At 45.8% G+C, this 22,013-nt stretch overlaps 1 protein-coding gene across 6 annotated transcripts in view; it reads left to right on the top strand.

Moving 5' to 3' along the window:
• Positions 1–22,013, top strand: part of CRACD (capping protein inhibiting regulator of actin dynamics) — a 135,123-nt gene that overhangs the window by 1,455 nt on the left and 111,655 nt on the right. The window lies entirely within an intron of this gene.

Raw genomic sequence — 22,013 nt, 5'->3', positions numbered from 1 at the left:
TGATGCCTTATCAGTTTCACTGGTCCCCATTCCTGGGTAAAGTCAATGGCATTGTAGTTTGTATACTCTCCCTGTTCTGATTTGCTCCAGGTACTCCGGTTACCTCCCAAAAATCCAAAAATATATACCAGTAGGTTAATTGGCTGCCAACAAATTGCCAACTGCCAACAAATTAACCCTAGAATGTCTGTGTGTGCGTGTACATGTGGTAGGGAAATTAGATTGTAAGCTCCACTGGGGCAGGGACTGATGTGAATGCTTAAATATTCTCAGTAAAGCCATTAGGAATATGTGTGCGCTATATAAATAACTTTTAATAAATAATAAATAAACGTTGCGTTAACTTAGTGGGGAAAAGCTAGACTTGGTCATTTGCCTGATCCACATAGAGTGTAAGTGCTGGTATATAGGTTAAAGCTGGAGAAATCTCTGATTTCACCTGCATTAACCTTTTGATAAATGGAGAATTGTCTGTTTACTGCTTTGTATACACTGTAGGCCCTTTATTCTGAATACATCAATATGCATTCTGTTGTACAGTATACCTGTACACTGTACAGCTGTATCCTGCTGGGTATAAAGCATAGAAGTTATATTTAAATAAAATGATTCTATACAATGGGGTCTCCCATTCATGGCCAAAACATTGCACGCGAAAATAGTGTTTTACAGCATAAACAATTTTTTTATCACACTGTCCAATCAAACCCCCTTTATATTGCCCCCCAAAAATAGTTTTTTCTCACGAAAATACACAGGGACCGTTTGTATTTTCGCTGCACTTGTCAGGGAATTTGTTTTAATGTATCATTAAAACAAAATCCCCAACAAGTGCTGGCATTGGGGCTAATTGGTGGTAATTATCTCCATTGGTGGTAATTATCCACGGCAAATTATCGCAAGTAATAGAACGCTTCCCCATTTCAGCACTCTACCAGCAGATAGAGAACTCCTTCAAAACCAGATATACAGAAAACTGTTTTATTATCAGAAGTCACAAAAACATGATCATTTTGACAGTGCACATAGATTCATTTGACATTGAATAGCTGAAAATGAAATAATACTGCAAATAGTGTGAACAGTAGCATACTATTGCACTGAATAAATAGAGCTCCATTGACAGAGGGGTCTGCTCCCCTGAAATAAACAAGCCAGGTTTTGCTTACACCACAGTTTCCTGTACCTTGATAATGGGTAACTGGGAGCACCATCTACCTAAAGAGTTAAAAGAAACCTAGTATTCTGCCTCCATGCTTTGTGAAAATTTAATGCCTCCTCAATAATGGCTGGGAAACTGATCTGCTAGAGGGAGTTCTGGAGGGGGGTGGACTGACAGAAATGGTAAGTGCTGTTTATGGCTGCAAGGCAGCTAGTAAATATTCCTCTGCTAATTTTCAATTCATTAACTCGTCTGTGTGTTCCCTGTAAACCTCAGTATAAAAGTGATGTTTTCTGCGCCTACTGTATATAAGGATTCTTTATCTGGCTTCTCACATACTCATGAATAATAGTAAATGTATTCTGACACAACCTTATCCGATCTCAGCAAAGGGTTATTTATCAAATGATATATGACCTGGGTAAATAATGACCATACTGTAATCTTGTTATGTAGCTTCATACAAAAAAACCAGATGGTTTAACAATTAAGCATGACTATTGTAAGCAGTAACAGGAAATTAGAAGCATACAGTACAGTTATACCCCTTTCACACCAGAAAATGCAGGGACCAACCCGGGAATTTGGGCCAGGGATCATCCCGGGGCATTTTCGGGATGGCCCCTTTCACACCAGAATAGTCTCTGCATTTTCTGGTGTGGGAAGGGGGCGGGCAGGAGCTGGGGAGGCGGTGGAATGGCGGCAAAGGCAGTACAGTAGACAGTACTCACTCCGGGTTGCTGGTCCTCGGTGCAGGCCGGGGATCCACACAGGCGGCGGGTGCAGATGACAGGTCAGATGGCAGGCGCAGATGACAGGTCAGATGGCGGGCGCAGATGACGCAGCTCTGCGGCTGCAGTGGGGGCATCCAAGAGCCATGTCATCTGCTCCAGCCACCTGTGTGGATCCCCGGCTTGACCACTCACACCGTGGATCGTGGTTAGTACCCCCTACCCCTTTCACACCGGCCAGGACCCCAGGTTGAACCAGAGAACAACCTTATGCGATAGCAGGGTTGAAATCCCAGCAAATTTTCCTGACCCGGGAAATTAGGCTGGTGTGAAAGGGGTATAGACACAAAACATAAGCATTTCTTGATTTCACCCTTGGCCATTTTGCAATTCCACTATTTGTCAATCCCCTTTTACACTAACTTGCAATCCGAGGTTATTGCCGGGTCCAACTGAGTTGGGCCACCGTGGAAACTAAGTAGGGCCTCCTTTGCAGCGCCGAGTGAGTCCTGTTGAATTAGTCCCAACCCCTCCCCCCTGTGTTCATGGTTGCGTTTGCAGCCGTGCACAGGGGTGGGGAAATGCGGGGGGCGTGTGTTCGGCAGGGCAGCGGCTACCTGCTCACTGGGCTCTGACCAGCAAGCTGGTCTGAATCAGGCTCACATGTGAATGGTGCCAACCTGGGAATGCCCCTGATTGGCACCGCAGTGGAAACGGGGCTCTAAGCCAGATTGGAAGCATGTTCCAATTTCAAGGTCAAACCCGGGATTTTGGTGTAAATGTGGTAGGTGTTTTTTTTTTTTACAAGGATGTTGTGTTTTAATTTATTTAGTATTTTAGGTCATATACATTTTACAGTGAAATACTCTTATGTACATTTACAGTATATATTGTGGCTTTTGGGTGACAGTATTGACAACTACAGTGGTTCATTGTAAGGTTCTAAAGGATGCGGTCGCTAGGTCGACATGCGTTCGGTTGACATGATCATCAGGTCGACATGGAAAAGGTCAACATGCATTTTCCTTTTTCTTTTTTTTAAAGGGTGGTTTTTCATATTTTACTATCCAAGTGGGCATAGAAAATCTCTTTATACATGTTACATCTGCCCCACCTGCAGTGCACATGGTTATGCCCATTTTGAGAACAAATTTGTACTGCGATCAGAATGGGCCATGGTGAGAAAGAGATATGAGCAGCAGAAGGGAATACGCTCAGAGCTGTGAGGTGCCCGGAAGTGCAGTTACCTGGCGGCCCCTGGGAGCAGACCACAGAGAATGTGCATTGGTTCAGCTGGGCTTCGGGGCCCACACACCACCATAGGCAGCGGCAGCTAGTGGTCTGCAGACTGTGGAGCTGACCTTCAAGCGGCCAGTTTAGCTGCCTGTCATAGAGTTTGACAGACGCAGCCTTTGGAAGCAACAGCCTGTGCACAGTGACATGTGGCACATCCGCAAGTAGTCGCTCTGAGTCTCCACACTACCAGCACCACTGCCTGTCATACAGATTAACAGGGGCAGGCTGCGTCAATCAGCACTAACAGTGCATATCAGCAAGGTAGCAGAGCGGGAAGAGCGCCTGTCCAGCCCGGTGCCTCTCTGCTTTGCAGACCTTGCTGAGTGAATAACGCTGGCCCGGAACCCAAGGAGTTTTGCCTATTAATTTGCAATATATTGCATTTTGCTTTTGTTGTGTCCAGTCACCTTAGCAACTTGATACATGTGGTGCAGCTGAGCAAGAATCTGGTGTATAATATTTGCACCATGAAGGGGTGGTTTGTTCCTATTCCAGCGGGATACGGACGGGTTGTCGACCTAATGATGGTTGACAGTCATTAGGTCAGCACCATTGGGTCGACATAATGCAAGGTCGACAGGTGTCTAGGTCGACATGGCTCAAGGTCGACAGGTGTCTAGGTCGACAGTCAAAAGGTCGACATGGGGTTTTTCACTGTTTTTCAAGCCGACATGTGCCGACTGGCGGTGTTTCATTCCCTACCATCCACTAGGGCTTGGTGAGAGAATAAAAAAGTAGAAGCGCAGCGGGCCATGCGAGGGGACGCGGTGCACTTAAAACAGTGTCCATGTCGACATTTGGGTGAAGAAACTGTGAAAAACCCCATGTCAACCTTTTGACTGAAGACCTAACCCATGTCGACCTAACGCATGTGTCGACCTAGACACCTGTTGACCTTGTGCCATGTCGACCTAGACACCTGTCGACCTTGCAGTATGTCAACCCAACGTTGTCGATCTAATGACTGTCGACCATCATTAGGTCAACCCAATGATCCCAACCCATTCCAGCCATGCTCATCAGTTACCACTAGAAGAGATGTTATATGCCAAGAAATGAATGATGAGTAGCAGCCAGCTGTAGAACACCGTCATGTCACTATTTACTGTCCCCAGTACTTGCTGATGATGATGATGATGATGAGTTTCCCACTGGTTTCACTGTGAGCAGTATTTTAGTTAATCCTTGAAATTAATCCAACCCAGCCGTAATATAGGGTTGTATGGGGTGACTGCTCCTGACTCCTTTCCAATGGTGAATTCAGAGTAATCATGCTGTTCATCAATGTGATGATTACGGGATGTAGTTCAAATCCCGACACCGGAATCCCGACGCCAAAATCCCGTCACTTTCTCCCTCCGTGGGTGTCCACGACACCCATAGAGGGAGAATAAATTAGTGTGCTGAGTGTAGCGAGGCACCGGGCACGCTGCGTGGTGAGCGCAGCAAAGCCGCAAAGGGGGGCGATCCACGCCCCCCCCTTGGCGGGATTTTGGCGGTCGGTATTCCAGCCTCGGGATTTTGAACGCCGGGATTCCGATCGCCGGGATTTCATATCAATCCCGATGATTACAGCCTAGTATTTTTGGATGTGATTTTCTGGAAACTATAAATGAGAATGACTGCCCATTTACTAGGCATCTAGTGGGCAGTTTTGGCCTGTTGACATGCTAATAATGCAATTTACACTATGTAAACATCATGTTTGCAGTTAAAATGATGGCATGTCAGGTTCAACTGCAAAGCCAAGGAAACTGCACAGTCCGTGCCTTGCAATGGCCAGGAAATGGGGGCAACATGTCCCCCTTTTCCAGAACACCGACTGCCTTTTATGTTTGCTATGTACGGCGCTGCGGACACTTTGTGGCGCCTTATAAATAAACTACTACTAAGTGTTTGTCCAGATAATTCTAAGTCATTCAAGTTTTAAATAGTTGGTGCCTCGCCCTCCGCCCACCACAACCCCCACCCATGAAAGATCTCCGTGGAATATTGAGGATCAAACCCTACTCTCCCTCATTTTACAAGTGAATTTGAGGTTCATTTGCAGCTATAAGTATTTGTGTTTTCAGAGGAGTTGATAGTTTGTATATGTTTCCCACGTAAGAAAAAATGTCTCTTTCTTTATCCAAAATAACCTCAAACCATTGCATTCTAAATAAATAATGTAATTTACTGTAGCTTTGGAAAGTGAGAGTGGGGGTGGAAGATGTTGCAACCAATTCTGCAAGATAGCTTTACGGGAGTGGTAAAAATCACCAACAGTCGGGATTCCGACAGTCATTACTCAGACGTCGGAATCCTGACTGCACAGCGGGAGGAGCGCAATGAAGCCCCTTGCGGGCTCGCTGCGCTCGCCACGCTGCGGGCACGGTGGTGAGCTGCGCTCGCCAACTATTTTATTCTCCCTCTATCGGGGTCGTGGACCCCCACAAGGTAGCAGTTTGGATTCCGACGTCGGAGTATTGACTGTCGGAATCCCGACTGTCGGGGAGCCATCCAGCACCCAGCTTTACTGGCTGCCGTGCCAATGGCCAACAAAATATATTTACCACCTTGTGTTATTCGAGTGTAAAGGTACCTATACACGTTACAATTATTGTATACAATATTGTATACATTTTTGCATCGCATAGATTTTGCAATGCAATGAGATGAGATGAGATCTAGTACAAAAAGTATTTGTAGCACATACTTTTAGAGCAGTGCGATGAGATGTGTAACGGGAGCGCACATCTCATCGCACATAACAATTGTACCGTGTATGGGCAACTTAAGTCGGTGCATGCAGTCAAAATTTAGTCAAATTGCTTAGCAAGTGACTGCAAATGGCTCTGTGTGTACAAATGAGCGATAGTGATCGAGAACCACTGCAATGCCTTTTTTTTTTTTGCTTAAGCAGAATCGCTTAGCACAAATAACTGCATGTGTATGTACCCTCCGTGGGCGATCTGGAAACAGGGTAATCGCCTACCCTAAATAGCTTAGCAAAATCGCTTAGCACACATCTCTGCATGAGTATGTGCTCCCCATGGGACATCTGGATGCCTGGAAATCGCCTACCCTAAATACCTTAGCAAAATCGCTTAGCACACATCTCTACGTGTGTATGCCCCTTTAGGAGGAAGTATACCAAGAAAGGCCAATTCTGGTGTTATGGGCATATAGTTGACCAAGTTGGTTGTGGCATAGTTAATAACCTGAAGCCAGAATCTACGAATAATTGGGCAATCCCAAAGACAATGATACAAATCTGCAGCCTGAGTGGCACATTTGTAGCAATTTGAGTCATAAATCTCCTATCAAGAATTCTCTATGGGGAGATGATATGGGCACGGTTTATGCGATTCGCATTGCTGCGACGGATGACATAGTGACACATCGCATATAATTTACCTGCAATTGTGATGTGAGGCACATTCCTGTGCACCGCGCATCGCAGCTGCAGATCCTACGGACTGCTAGGATTGCATGAGATACATTGTATGCAAAAGGACTGCATTTTATGCGATCCTGCCTCCCGGCAGCTTCTGGGTGAGATTGCAGGGTATCGTGTGTGATACAGTACCACGCACTAGTGGATGGGGACCTTTAGGCTTACAGGTACAAAGGTAGACAGATAAAAGGTAGTCAGTGTTTAAGTTCAACAGGTATAAAAGGTCAACAAGGTTGAAAGATCGACATGACACTAGTCAACATATGTTGTATGAGTCACACACACTTCGGGCAGGTCCGTGCTCAGGAGGAGGAAGCAGAGGAAGCGGGTCATTTCATCGGTGGGGGTCCCTGCCGCGAAAGGAACTAGGGGGCCCGATCATTACATATGCGTATATGTAATGAGCGGCTCATTACATATGTGCATATTTAATGAGAGTCTCCGCTACTTCCCATTTGCGGCAGGGACCCCCGCCGATGAAATGACAATCTCCTAATGGACCCGCTTTCTCTGCTTCCTCCTCCTGAGCACAGACCTGCCCGGATCCCCAGTGCCCCCGCTGTCTGTGCACCAGCTGCAGCCTCCTCCTGCATCAAACTCCTGCATGATGCGTTCATGCAGTCCGGGACCTACGGACTAGGAGCCCTGACACTCCCACTGCCTACTCTGCCTACCGTGCTGCCCAGATGGATCGCTGCCAGGTACCAGGGGAGGGAGGGGTGGGTGCGGGGGTACCTGGAGGAACGGGGGTACCAGCTGCAAGGTTGGAAAGGGGTATCAGAAACAAAGGCAAATCTGTCTTGGAAAAAGCAATTAATAGGAGTCCTCGTTAAAATCTTAAAGAGTTAAAGTGCTTCTGTAGTCCTTCAGACTGCCACTGTGTAAAGTGGAGCCATGCTGGCTCTTTAAATAGATGTAACCTTTACATCAGTTACTGATCAATGCATCGTGTCCACCACCTGATCGCTTTATCAAAGCCATGTGAGATTGTTGCATAAACTAAATTAATGTGTCAGGTCACATGTACAGTACTAATCTTTGCTGACCAGGACCTACAACTAATGTAATGCATTGATTCAATTGCTCAACTGGGACAGTGTCCAATCCTCTATGCACATGGACGCGCCGTGTTATATGCCAGTCTGGTGCAGGAACTGCGAGATTGCCGGGAGATGATAAGGGATGTGAGTAATTGGTCTCATTTTGAGTGGATACAGATATGGGGTCTGAGTGTTTAATAAGTGGAGAGCCAGATGTAGGGCTTGTTTATTATATGAATTGGGTGGGGGAGGTTGATTAGATGCGCTTTTTAATCAAGGTACGGGAGGTCATTTTTATCTCACAGTTTTACAAGTTGGTTGGGTCCTGATCTGATATCTGTGGTTCAAATGTAACATCTAATTTCATTACACAACTAGTAAAGTAAAAACATAGGGAATTGTAATTCATTCCTCTCAATATCACATAACATAGTTTCTTGTGTTACTGTATATCAGACAGCCTGACACTAGGGTAAGGATAGCTCTTATTACAGGGCACACGGGAACATACCGTAATGGCAATGGGTATGGTACAGGGGTCCGACAGTCGGGATCCCGACAGTCATTATCCCGACCTTCGGGATCCCGACTGGCCGGACCCAGACAGCATGGCAAGCGCAACAAAGCCCCTTGCGGGCATGGTGGCTCGCTACCTGCAGCAGGTAGGATCTCAATAACGACCGACCGACCCGCGGGACCGCGCATCAAATCGGTATCGGTCCACACCAGGACAGAAAAGGGCCCAATCACCACATAATCTACATCCAATTGGTCGGAATTGGATCTAGATTGAGGGGATCGGGCCCTAGTCGTCCTGGTGTGTAGCCAGCATTAGCTTGTGTGACACAAAGAGATAGTGTCACCTAATAAGCTATGGACCATGTCTAAAAAACTGCGGACACTATCTGTTAGACTGTTGAACTTTCTTTGTGCTTTTTCGATACAGAGGGAAGTCCAAAAATTTACATTGTCTGCTACATTTTTCACATATTTTTGTTTGCTGAAATTAGCGAGTAACAACACTCAGACTAATGCTGGGTACACACCAGGACGACTAGGGCCCGATCCCCTCAATCTAGATCCAATTCCGACCAATTGGATGTAGATTGTGTGGTGATTGGGCCCTTTTCTGGCCTGGTGTGGACCGATACCGATCCGATGCGCGGTCCCGCGGGTCGGTCGTTATTGAGATCCTACCTGCTGCAGGTAGGATCTGAATGACGACCATACAGCCGGGTGCGGGTCGCCATCGGATCGGACCCGCTCACGGTGCACATTATGAGCGGGTCGTGCCCCCCGCGTCACCGTGAGCGGGTCAGACGAGACACTGACGACCCGCTCACGATGTGCATCGTGAGCGGGTTGTCGTAGTGTGTACCCTGCATAACAATATATTGAGTTTGAAATGTTATTGTATCCAAGGGAAATGGCTATTGTAGCAACTATCAGCGATATATTCCCTATTGCATGAGGTTACCCTCACATTAACATCATATTTTGATTCCAGACTGTCAGAATTGTATCCAGACCAGGATAATATCGAACATCTATTATAATTATATTTGTATATCCTGGGATACTATATACTCAGAAAGCCCTAATATTTCACTGCTTTCTTATTAAATTGTAAATATTTGGTGTTATTTTCATGTTTGTCTATCTGCATGTTCTATGTTGTTCGCATCAATTTTTAATATATATCTAATAAAAGTTAAAATTTAAATTCCAAAGGCTTGTGCCCCACCCAGGGAGACTTATATATGCCCTCTCTTGGACATATCTTTTTCCCTTGTGTGACACAAGCAGGGGGGACTGCGCCACATGCTCCTCAGGGTCACACACCATGATATTGAGGAGCAGCAGACGGCATAATCACAGATAAGAGACTGCCAGCTGCTGCGGCTCCTCGCCCATGGCAGCGCCTGACAACTAGAATCGGGGAGCCCCTAAACCCCCACACTTAAGGTGAGATCCTTAGTGCCGTCCCTGGCTATGAACAGTCAGTAATGTGCCAGTACTCTAGGATTTCCTCACATATGACATCACTTTTGTAGCTAATTATTTTCCTTATGTGAAAGGATTTTAATAGAATCATAATTTTATTCTTTTTGTTTAAGCTCATAGGGCTAGCGACGTAACCGCTGTGCGCTCATTTGTGGCTGTTTCCTGCTGCTTCTCCTATAAAGCATTATTTTTCACTGCATGACCTCGGACAAACCCTATAATTATGCAGTTATTCCTTGCAACATTGATTTTTTATGTGCCTTAAAGCGAGAATGTCAGCGAAGAACACCGCAGCTGTATCTCATTATAATTTGGTATTATTGCACAATAGATCACCTATTGTGCCTGTCCTTCGTTTGATAAAAGATATGTTTGATAAAAATGAACGCTAAAATTGTGACATTGTTCCCCAGCCTGTATTTAGTGACCGGATGAGGTTTTGTTGTCAGCTTCCACACACATTTGTGCTTAGCACATTTGTGATGCAATTTTATTGGTAGATGGCATCGCAAGTTAGTTGCCCTGTGGCCCCCACAAACCTAAATCTGGCCCTGTGTATGAGGTTTCCTAAATTGCTCCATCTGATGGGAAGAGTTATTTAGGTACTTGTTTCCTAGCATGGCGCCCATCGGGTCACATCGCATACCTTAAGTTAAGGTATGCGATGGGACCCGACCGACACGATTTCGGGCTTTTTTGTAAGGTTTCCAGAGAAATGTAAATTCGGGTCCATACATACAGCCATCCCTCGTGGGCTCGCTGCGCTCGCCATGCTTCGGGTTGGCGTTCATCGTGGGGTGGCGTTAACAATGGGGGGCATTTGACCCATCAGGGTGGGTATACAATGAAAATTGGGGTCTGGGGGGCATTTAACATTGGTTCCAATGTAAAAATCGGGTCGGTCGCGTCGCATCGCATGCGATTTGGTTGCATGCAATGCAATCGACCCGATTTTTCCGACCCGATGCCTACAATTAAAATCGGTGGCGCCGTGCTAGGAAACAAGTACCGTTTTTTATAACGGGTTGGGATCGTTTGGTCTACAGCATGTTGGTCGACAAGCATTGAGTCGACACCGTTAAGTCGACATGGGGATATGTTGACATGGGTCAAGGTCGACATGGGTCTAGGTTGATAGGTCGATAGGTTGACACAAGCGTTAGGTCGACAGTGTCTAGGTTGACAGTCAAAAGGTGGGGGTTTTCCACTGTTTTTTTACCCGAATGTCGACACAGTCAACATGGACATTGTTTCCAGTGGACCGCATTCCCTTGCATCGCTCACTTTGCTTCAGGCATTGTGCCTCACTGTGCTCGGCACACTATTTTATTCTCCCACCACCCCCTAGTGGATGGTAGGGCATGAAATGCCGCCTGTTGGCACATGTCGGCTCAAAAAAACTGTGAAAAAACCCATGTTGACCTTTTGACTGTCAACCTAATGCTTGTGTCGACCTAATGACCTGTCGATATAAACCCATGTCGACATTGACACATGTTGACCTAGAACCATGTCGACCTAACGGTGTCGACCCAATGCTTGTCGACCAACATACTGTATACCCAATGACCGTATACCCTTATTACACAAGTGTTATTTATATAGTTGGAGCATATTGAACGTGTCCCCGTGCACTGTGGACTGTCCGTTTGATTACACCTATTCCATCATCCTCGTAAAAAAATAGATTTTGATTTGTGGGGTAATATTATTGGACAAGCTTTTTTGTCCAATAACAGCTTTTTGCCCTGTAAACCAATGTAATTATTCCCCAACTTTTTGGGTGGCTACATTTGTTCTCATCCTATTGTTGCAAAATCCAAAAAAAGGCATAGTGGTGAATCATTATAGTCATGGGGATAGGGTCGGTTGGTCGACAGTCATTAGGTCGACACCGTTAGGTCGACATGGTTCTAGGTCAACATGGGTCAATGTCGACATGGGTTTATATTGACAGGTCATTAGGCCGACAGTGTCTAGGTCGTCAGTCAAAAGGTCAACATGGGGTTTTTCACTGTTTTTTGAGCTGACGTGCTGACAGGCGTTATTTCATGCCCTACCATCCACTAGGGTGTGGTGGGAGAATAAAATAGAGTGTCGAGCGTAGTTAGGAATCGTGCCCGAAGCATGGTGAGTGCAGGGACACTTGAAAAAGCTGCCCCTTCAGTGACAGCGAAACGCATTGGTGACCAAGTTGAACCTATTGCGGACATTGCCCACCACCTGCTTAATCTTCTGGGACCCTATTTACAAACCTTCATCACCTGGAGCAATTTGCTTTTGGCACAGTGCACTTTACAAAAGGAGCCCCCCCATACAAGTCCTGGACTGGGAAAACCACAGTGGCTCATTGGAACTCAATTGGAGTACCTCATCCCATCATTACCAAAAACGCACTTTAGAGAGGATCCCCACAAGCTAACAAGTCCACATCGGACCGGGACACCTCCAGTGACCAATTGGGATTACAAATTGGACTCCGGCTTCTTTTTCCCACTTCCCCACTTGTTGAGGTCTACCAGAGCAGGTTATATCAATTGGTCCACTTGTTGTTTTTAAAGTGTTCTTTACTTATAGTTTTTATTGTATGTTATGTGATACAAATTAAACATTTTTTTACTCTACAGATTGGTTGACTCATTAAAATACATGAGCGCTGCATACCTCCCAACTTTTCATGTTAAGAAATAGGGACACTCGCGCGGCGAAGCCGCGCGAGCGTCCGAAAAGGGGGCGTGGCGTATGCAAATGAGGGCGCGGCTTATGCTAATTAGCCGCGACCTCATTTTCATACGAGAATAGACGCTGTGCGCATGCGCACAGCGTCTATTCTACTACATTGGGGGGTCTCCCAACTGCCACCCCCCCGCAGCGGGACAATGCCTGCCGCGGGTGGGACGTCGGGACAGGACCCGAAAATCGGGACTGTCCCGACGGAATCGTGACAGTTGGGAGGTATGGCGCTGCAACACTCCCCCTTTTTTCCACTTTGAATATTCTGCTGGATGTCTAAAGGATTCTAGTCATTCCATGGTGCTCTCAATCAGGACAGGCTTTCTGTACATAGTCATTTGCATTGGTATGTACTGTATGTGACTGTCGACCTAAAGGGCCCCTTACACTGATGTGTAGGACCCAATGCACAATCCCGTGCCATTGGGTATAACTAGGGCTATTTTTCAGCAGGCTCCAGCAGGAACTGAGGCCCTTATTCTAGTTCACTCTTTCTGACAAAATCTTTCTTAGATGGACAAAACTGCAGGTGAGGCAGGTGTTACTTGTGCAGAGATATTTAGATTTGGGTGGGGTTTTACTTCAAAGTGAGATCTAAATTGCAGTGTAAAAATAAAGCAGCCAGTATTTACCCTGCACAGAAACAAAATGACTCACCCAAATCTAATTCTCTCTGCACATTTTAAATCTGCCCCCCCCCTGCAGTGCACATGGTTTTGTCCATCTAAGAAAATTTTTGTAAGGAAGAGTGAACTAGAATAAGGGCCTCAGTTCCTGCTGGAGCCTGCTGAAAAATAGCCCTGGGTATAACCAAGAGATTGCAAGAGATTGATCCTCCTGCACATAGGATAAATCTCGAGTCAATCAGGTCCAATTTGTTGGACAATAAGTTGGACAAGTGTAAAGGTGCCCACACACTAGAACGATTTTTGGTCCGATTGGCCGATTTCCGACAAATCGGCCGATATATCGTCCGATGTTTACCGATAATCGGCCGAAAATCGGCCGATATTGGTCCGATGCGTGCTCCCGTGGATCTTTAGCTGAATCTTCTGATCTTACGTGCTGCACGAAATATCAGAAGATTTAACAAAAGATCCATAGGAACGCACACGGGATCTTAAGAAAAATCTTTGGTAAAGATGTGCGCTTACCTGAAATCTTTTGCCCAGGATGGACAAAAGATTTCAAGGCTAATTTATGCGCACATTTTATGTAGGGTACACACCAGGACGAGGGTCGTCAGTATCTCGTCCGACCCGCTCACGGTGACGCGCGGGGGGGGGGGGGCACGACCTGCTCACGATGTGCACCGTGAGCGGGTCCAATCCAATGGCAACCTGCACCCGGCAGTATGGTCATTATTCAGATCCTACCTGCAGCAGGTAGGATCTCAATAACGACCGACCCGCGGGACCGCGCATCGGATCGGTATCGGTCCACAGCAGGTCAGAAAAGGGCCCAATCACCACACAATCTACATCCAATTGGTCGGAATTGGATCTAGATTGAGGGGATCGGGCCCTAGTCGTCCTGGTGTGTACCCAGCATTACAATCGCAGATCTTTCTAGTGTGTGGGCACCTTAAGGGGGGCCTTAACCCCATGTCGACCTTCAGTTATGTGGACCTTCATGCATGTTGACCTTCAGTGTTCAACCCAATGCATGTCAACCTTCCCCTTGTTGACCTAGTGACCTTATCCCAGCCAGCATTACATCAGCATTGTCATAAGATGCCCACACACTAGAACGATTTTTTGCCCGATTGGCCGATTTCTGATAAATGTTCTTCGACGTTTATCGATAATCAGTCGAAAATCGGCCGATATCGGTCCGATGCGTGCTCCCGTGGATCTTTTTCTAAATCTTCTGATCTTACATGCTGCAGGAAAGATCCATAGGAATGCACACGGGATCTTAAGAAAATGTTTTGGTAAAGATGTGCGCTTGCCTGAAATCTTTTGTCCAGGACGCACAAAAGATTTCATGGCTTATTTATGCGCACATCTTAAGATCGCAGATCTTTCTAGTGTGTGGGCACCTATAGGCTGCTATTCTTTGTCAGACACACAGAGGTCACTCAATGCACTTGAGTGATGAAGGTGAAGTCTCAGGGACTGATAGTTGCCATGACAATGAGGAATATCATGTGAGAAACCAGATTGTACAGCTCACACTGATGTAATCTGACTGATAGGGGAAATAACCAGCTGGTCTGATGTGCATCGGGTCTCCCATATAATGAAATGGTAATGGCAAGTACTTCGTTTTAGGCGGTCACAATTTCATGAAGGTCACTACTTAGTTATCAATAACAGAGTAAAGGTCGCCTTTGGGTAATTGGCCCAACATCTTACTGCAATAAGTGCCAGAAAATACACTTTATAGCACTCTCAAACTATATTATTGTCCTTGTCAGACGTCAGATACAGTAACTGTTGTCACTTTTATAGCTGTAGGATTTCCAGATCAGCATTGCACTTTAGCAAATGAGCAGTGTATGATAGGCCTCCATGTCTGTAATCTATGTGGTAATTACTCGCACATTTATCTCTCTGCGTTTTTAGAAAAATTGTATTAGAAAGACTGAGGTAGCGTCTATAGATCTCTGCGTCTCCAAGCAGTAACTTCCAGGACGCGCGAGCAGTATGACTGGGATACATGCGCAGTGCTTTAAATATCGGGACAACTGTGCTCATGTCGACATACTGGGCAACTTTGAGTATCACACAAGCTATTTGCTATCTGAATATCGATTGTAATATATTATTACGGTGTCTTACGAGGGATCCCCTTTATCTACAAAACGCAGAACTCATATCTATGAAACGAATGCATGTTTTCCAGTTTTACTCTTTAATTGCTTTCTGAAAAAGATGACTCAACAATAAATGCACTTATTTCATTAGCAGTGTGTGCACAGTTTTGCCGTTTCAGTCACATAACATTCTTATCACACGATGCTCAGGTTTCATCCTGCTACCGGCACTTACAGAGCAGCAAATGTTCCTCCTCTGTAAAGCTGGGTACACATATATACAATCGTCGGGCCGGTCTTCCGTTCTGGGCCGGACAGCCGTTCGATTGTATAGGTGTGTACGCTGTCCCGATTCCCTCTGTACGATCAATAAACGTCCAAAAAACGGTCTTGTCCGTCCATACTTAGTCGGTCGAAGGTTCAGTGTTGTTTAATATTCATCTGACAGGACGGGCCCATATCGGAACAAAAGTGCAGTGTGTATGCTCGTTCGATTGATATGCTGGCCGTTCTTGCGATTATACTGGCAAAATCTGCTATGATCTGTTATCTATCTATATAGAAGTTTAGTCACCCTGCCGGCTTACTAAGTTTTAGACGCGCACCCCGTCTGTATAGAAGTTTAGTCGCCCTGCCGGCTGACTAATTTTTAGACGCGTACCCCGTCTATATAGAAGTTTAGTCACCCTGCCGACTGACTAATTTTTAGACGCGCACCCCGTCTGTATAGAAGTTTAGTCGCCCTGCTGGCTGACTAATTTTTAGACGCGCACCCCGGTGTCTGTATAGAAGTTTAGTCGCCCTGCTGGCTGACTAATTTTTAGACGCGTACCCCGTCTATATAGAAGTTTAGTCACCCTGCCGGCTAACTAATTTTTAAACGCGTACCCCATCTTTATAGTGGTTTGCTATAAGCCTCTTTGTTTTGGTATGCCCTTAACCCAGCCCATTATGATAATTTTGTTTATTTATGACGTGTCAATAGCCCAAATCAAGAGAATGTGTACGGTGGTACAATCTTTTTCTTGCGACTGTTTGACTGTTTGGAGTAGATCGGACGTCGCAAGTAAAATTGTACAGGTGTTTATGCGCGTATCGGCTGGTGTTTGTGGATGGTCGGTCGCGTGTATGGTCAATCGAACGCTTGCAAGAAAACAGGGATTGTATAGATGTGTACCCAGCTTAACTCACTGATCATGTGATTCACATGTGTCATGCACTTCCTGGACCTCCCAACATTGTCGCCATGTAAAGCTGACACATATACTCTACAAAAAGTAGCCATGGACATACTGTACCATGTATTGGCATTCTATGCTGCATAAGTACATTATTATTATCAGTTTCTTATATAGCGCACACATATTCCGCAGCGCTTTACAGAGAATATTTGAACATTCACATCAGTCCCTGCCCCAGTGGAGCTTCCAATCTATGTTCCCTACCACATGTACACACACACACAGACATTCTAGGGTTAATTTGATGGGAGCCAATTAACCTACCAGTATATTTTTTGATTGTGGGAGGAAACCGGGTAGAGGGGGAGCAGTGCACTGTGGGAGAAATCAGGAAGATAACTGTTACTGCCCTGCTTTTTTTCAGCAACCTATGGAGCCAATTCAGACCTGTTCGCACAGGTCTGAATTCGTCCCTGTCCCCGACGAGAGCCTTCTTCAAAAATTTTATTCGCCAGGGTACTCGCTGCCTGATTGATAGGCAGCGGGCGGTGTAGGGTGGGCACCTGGCATTCCATGGGAGTGCCCACAAAAACGGTGGGTGCGCCCCATAGTAAGGCTGGGCAGACCGCAGCAACCTCAGACATGCCTCTGCCTGCTCAGGGCAGGCAAATGACAACAAGTGACATAAGCGCCCACCCCCAATTTGCAGGAGACGTCTATCTTTAAAAGCCCTGGCTTACTTTTATCTGCGAACAAAGGAAAAATTATTCGATGGTGAGTAAACATCAAATGATTTTTTGTGCGAGCGGATGTGTAGGATGTGGGCATCATGGATGGTGTAATGGTTAGCATTACTACCTCACAGCGCCGAGGTCATGGGTTCTATCTCCACCATGGCCCTAACTGTGCAGAGTTTGTATGTTCTCCCCGTGCTTGTTCAGGGTTCTCCGGTTTCCTCCCACAGTCCAAAAATATACATGTGAATAATATGGTGAATGATAAAGCATGAACTGTGCTTATATTATATTATATAATATTATGTTTACATCCCATTTCAAAATAGGGCCCAGCATGGTAAAATGCATAAAAAAGTGAAACATTTCCTAATGACACAATGGGCCTGATTCAGACCTGATCACATGGCTAAAAATACAGTAAAATTTTGCCATTTGCAAGCCAGTGTGTGCAGTCCTGTAATTACTCAGCGGGTGCGATAGAATCAGGCTGATTATAGGCGGAGCTGTCATCACACACCCTCCAAACACCTTGGCACGCCTGCGTTTTCCATGACACTCCCAGAGAACGGGCGAGTACCACCCACAAACCACCGTGTGAACGGCCAAGGATTAAAAAAAGAAGCAGGCTTTCATCGCAGGCTGGCCTTGCGCATGCGTACTATGGGCCTTATGTATGCGCAGTCTATCAATAATCGCTCGGCTTGCAAATTTGCAGCTGTGCGATCTGGGCTGAATCAAGACCAATATGCAGTGATACTAACTGTTGAATGATTAATAGTAAGTATACCTCTGCATAATTGATGGTTACATAGGGCAAGATGCACTAAGCTTCAAAAGTGATAAAATGGGGAGTGATAAACAACCAGCCAATCAGCTCCTACCTGACATGTCACAGGCTGGGTTTGAAAAATGTCAGGCAGGAACTGATTTGCTGGTTGGTTGTTTATCACTCTCCATTTTATCACTTTTGAAGCTTAGTGCATCTGGGGCGAGGTGCAACAAACAAAAAAATGCGGTAAAGAGACCGTTTTTGGGGTTTGTACCGCATTTTCATACGCAGCAAAGCCCCACCCCCAGGGCTTTTCTGCGGGGGGTTACACCAGTTCTAGATGGTGTAACCCTATAGAAGCCTATGGGCTTCCTTTCGCTTCCCCTGCCACCTCGCACACCCCTGCTGATCTGCGCCGCCCCCCTCACCTTTGTCCGGGCAGCCTCCTGCTGTGCTGCCCGGACCAGTGACCTTCTCCTCCCTGCACCGCTTATGGTTGCAGGGAGGAGGAAGCAAAGCCCTGGCAGCCGGGTAAGGGTCCAGTGTGGGAGGGGGGATCCGCTGCACATGCCGGCCACAACTCAAAGGACAGAGCTGTCCTTTGCATTAATAATCGCATATGTTAGTGCATATGTGATTATTAACAATGCGAATGCCGGCGATGTGCGGCCGCGGTTATTAGGGAATCCCGCCCCTGGCCCCTAAAGGTTTGGGCTTACATGTCTTCCACAACTAGTAAGAATAGGGGACATGTAAATGTACCAGCCATCACACATCACTTGGGGACCCGGATCATCACTCACCTGGATGCTGCCAGCAAGTGGATAGAAAAGATTGTTTATACGCGCTGCCTGCATTGGCATCTTGTTTATAAAATAATGTTTATCAGGGGTCTCATGGGTGGGATTACATTGGCTTTATCAACATTGGCTTTACATTGGCTTTATCAAATCTTGCTTTATCAACTCAGCAATAATAATAATACTGTTTACCTACTAAAGACACTTTTAAGACTTTTATTTAAAAAAAGAAACAATGGGGCAGTTGTATTAGGCCTTAACAAGAGATAAATGCAAGGGTGATAAAGAGAGATAAACATCCAGCCAATCACCTGCTAACTGCCATGTTACAGGCTGTGTTTGAAAAAAGTCAGTAAGGAACTGATTGGCTGGACGTTTATCTCTCCTTATCACCCTTGCATTTATCTCTTGTTAAGTCTTAATACATCTGTCCCATTATTTTATATTTTGAGACATAGCGTACAGAGAGTAAAGACACACTTATACGTACTCCTTAATATGACATAAGGTTTATGTTTGATCTATTGAGGTCAATGAAAGAGATGCTGAGTTCGCATAGACAAAGCCCAACTCTTTGGCTCTGCAGCCAAGATGAGAAATTGAATGCAAAGCGTAAGTGGCATGTTCACGTCTATATAACTGAAAGTGGTGCTCGGTGCCGCTTCAGCATCTGTCTGTGGTAACAGATTCATCCCTTTCTGCTAGAATGGATTAATAGCTGTATCTATATCACTGCGCATTCTATGGGGCTTCTCTAATACGATACATACTGACCTTTATTGACTTCTCATATACTTCAACATTGAGAACATTTTATAGGTCTCATTCATCATTTGACTTTTTACGAACAGTATATTAATGTACTACAGGCTGATTTCAACCGGGTAAAGGTTTGCTGAAAAGAACATTTTACTGCTTTTCACCCTCTTAGTAATCAAATATGTAAAATTCCCTACTTAGTGGGTGGCTGCAAATAACTGTCACAGATCACAGAGCAGGTCCCATGTTCCAGGTTACACAGACGCATGATTTTCCAAATATGCTGCCAGGGGCATTTTAAGAGAGGAGAGGACCTGCATGCAGCCTACGCCATGGGCCCCCTCCTCTCTGGCAGCGCATACTCTGGCATCATGACAGAGTCTATTGTGCATGTGCAGGTCTACGGGAACATGGTGTCTGTGTCTTGTTTCCGGGGACATCTCCAGTGCACATCCGAGTGATCTGTGTCTCTGCAGTGCAAAGATGCGAAGCGGGACTCAAACCGGTTTCCACCGCACACACTGTACCCCATACTTGCCTGCCTGACCCTCTCCATGAGAGAGAAAATGCTCTGTTCCTGGTCTTCCCTGGTAATGTAGGATTGCCATCACCTGTGGGGAGCCACTGTAGGCAATTGATAAGAAAGGGGTTTCACCACAGGTGATGGCAATCATACATTACCCGGGAAGTCCAGGAACAGAGCATTTTCTTCATCATGGAGAGGGTCAGGTAGGCAAGTGTCGGGTCATACCCGGGTATGTGTTCCCGGATGCTGGGAATGTACCCTTTAACATTGCATTCAGACCTGGGATCGACCCGGGACAGCCCCATTCACACTGATCCAAAGATCTGCCATAGATCTGGGATCAGGAAGTGCCCCACTGCTGCATTCAGAGGACAGGGTGTCTGTACTTTGTAGGAGCTGGTCTCCTCGGAGTCGAGAGTCCATGCCCGTATACCGTAGGAGCCAGTCTCCTCTGCTGAGGCCATGCCGCCGCTGCACAGGCTTGTCATGCAGACCCCGCCGGGAGAACTGGCTTGTCACGCAGACCCTGCGAGAACTGGCTTTCAGCGTAAAGTCCCGTTTACCATAGGAGCCAGTCTCCTCTGCTGAGGCCATGCCGCCGCTGCACAGGCTGTATGTCAAGCAGACCCCGCCGGGAGAACTGGCTGCTGGAATCATTCTGGTAGCGTAAAGTCCCGTGTACCCGATCAGGACCATTCACACTGACTGCATCCCGTGTCGATTCCAGGTCCTACCCAGGTCAGGACCTGGGTAGAGATTCCGGAATGCTGAACACGGGATATTCCTCAAAGACCCTTTCACACTGCACTAAATCACAGGTTGATGCGCATTCATGTGCAAAAACCCAGGATATTTTTGCAAGTGGAAAAGGGGTATAAGTGACATCCCCTTGAATAACTGAATAATTCATTATTTTACAGATGTATACCTCTATTTGAGCAGCACAGTAGTGAAATGGTTCCTTTTGCTGCCTCAGAGCACTGGGGTCTTGGCTCCCCCACCCAACTGGACTCAGACAGCATGTCATCTCAAGCAAGTAATATGGCCTAATTGCATCTTGTTCTGCCCAAGGGAAGTGTATTCACCTGTATATAATATATAGGAAAAGAGGAGCTTTCTTCAGTTTAATTATATGCAATATACTAGTAAATCTAGAACTGAACAGAAATACTTTTCTAGATAATGCCTAGTTTGTATGTATCTTGTAATATGAAGACATTCACCATATAATAATATTTAGGACAAAATACACTGAATATAGCCTTATGTGTAATACAATAATTTTAACGATCAATTTTAGTTTCATTTTGTGTAAATAAATAAATAAATCACATCATATTTGATAATACCCCTTTCACATCGCACTTTTAAAACGGTAAATTGCCGTTTTTTTCCCTTTTTAAAACGTTTAAGCCTGCACTGTGAATGCACCACAGCCGATTTACCGTTTTAAGTTAACTGGCATTTCGAACCGTGTAAAAAGCAGAGTCCTACACGGTTCCTTGCCGTTTTTTGTGCAATGTGAATGTGTACAGTTTGTCTGAAACGGTATTTCAGGCAAACAACACAAGCACGAGCACTGATATCCTGTGTGATAACACTCACTCACTCGGCACTTACTTCCCAGTGATGAACTGACTCCTGGAGGGGAGCAGATCGGCTGCACATAGTAGTTCTCCAGCTTTACTCCCTGCGCAGCTAATCTATCCAGTGTCGGGGTCCTGATCTCAGATCCGTGGTACCCAATGTCACGGTATCCCTGATCTTCAGCCAGTATGAATATAATGTGAGGCTGGTGCCCCACTCCCCGGACTTCATCCACATCTTCCATCAGATCTCCATACAAGGACTGCTGGTGTCCCAGACGCGGCTCACCTTTGTCCCAGCACAGGTATCCGTAGGTCACATAATGACAGGCAATGGTCACACTCTGCCTTGAAACGTGTTCAGAATGAAACGTTTCAACTGCAATGTGAATGACACTTAACCTGCATTTAAAACGGTAATCTGGCCACTATTAAGGCTCTGACCCGTTTTAATTACCGTTTTAAAATACCGGTTTTTAAAACGGGTCTGCGATG

Source organism: Crinia signifera, chromosome 1, assembly GCF_055691185.1.
Source record: "Crinia signifera chromosome 1, ASM5569118v1, whole genome shotgun sequence".
Lineage (NCBI taxonomy): Eukaryota > Metazoa > Chordata > Amphibia > Anura > Myobatrachidae > Crinia > Crinia signifera.
The sequence above is the reverse complement of the archived record's forward strand: the minus strand, read 5'-3'. Positions and strand labels throughout refer to the sequence as shown.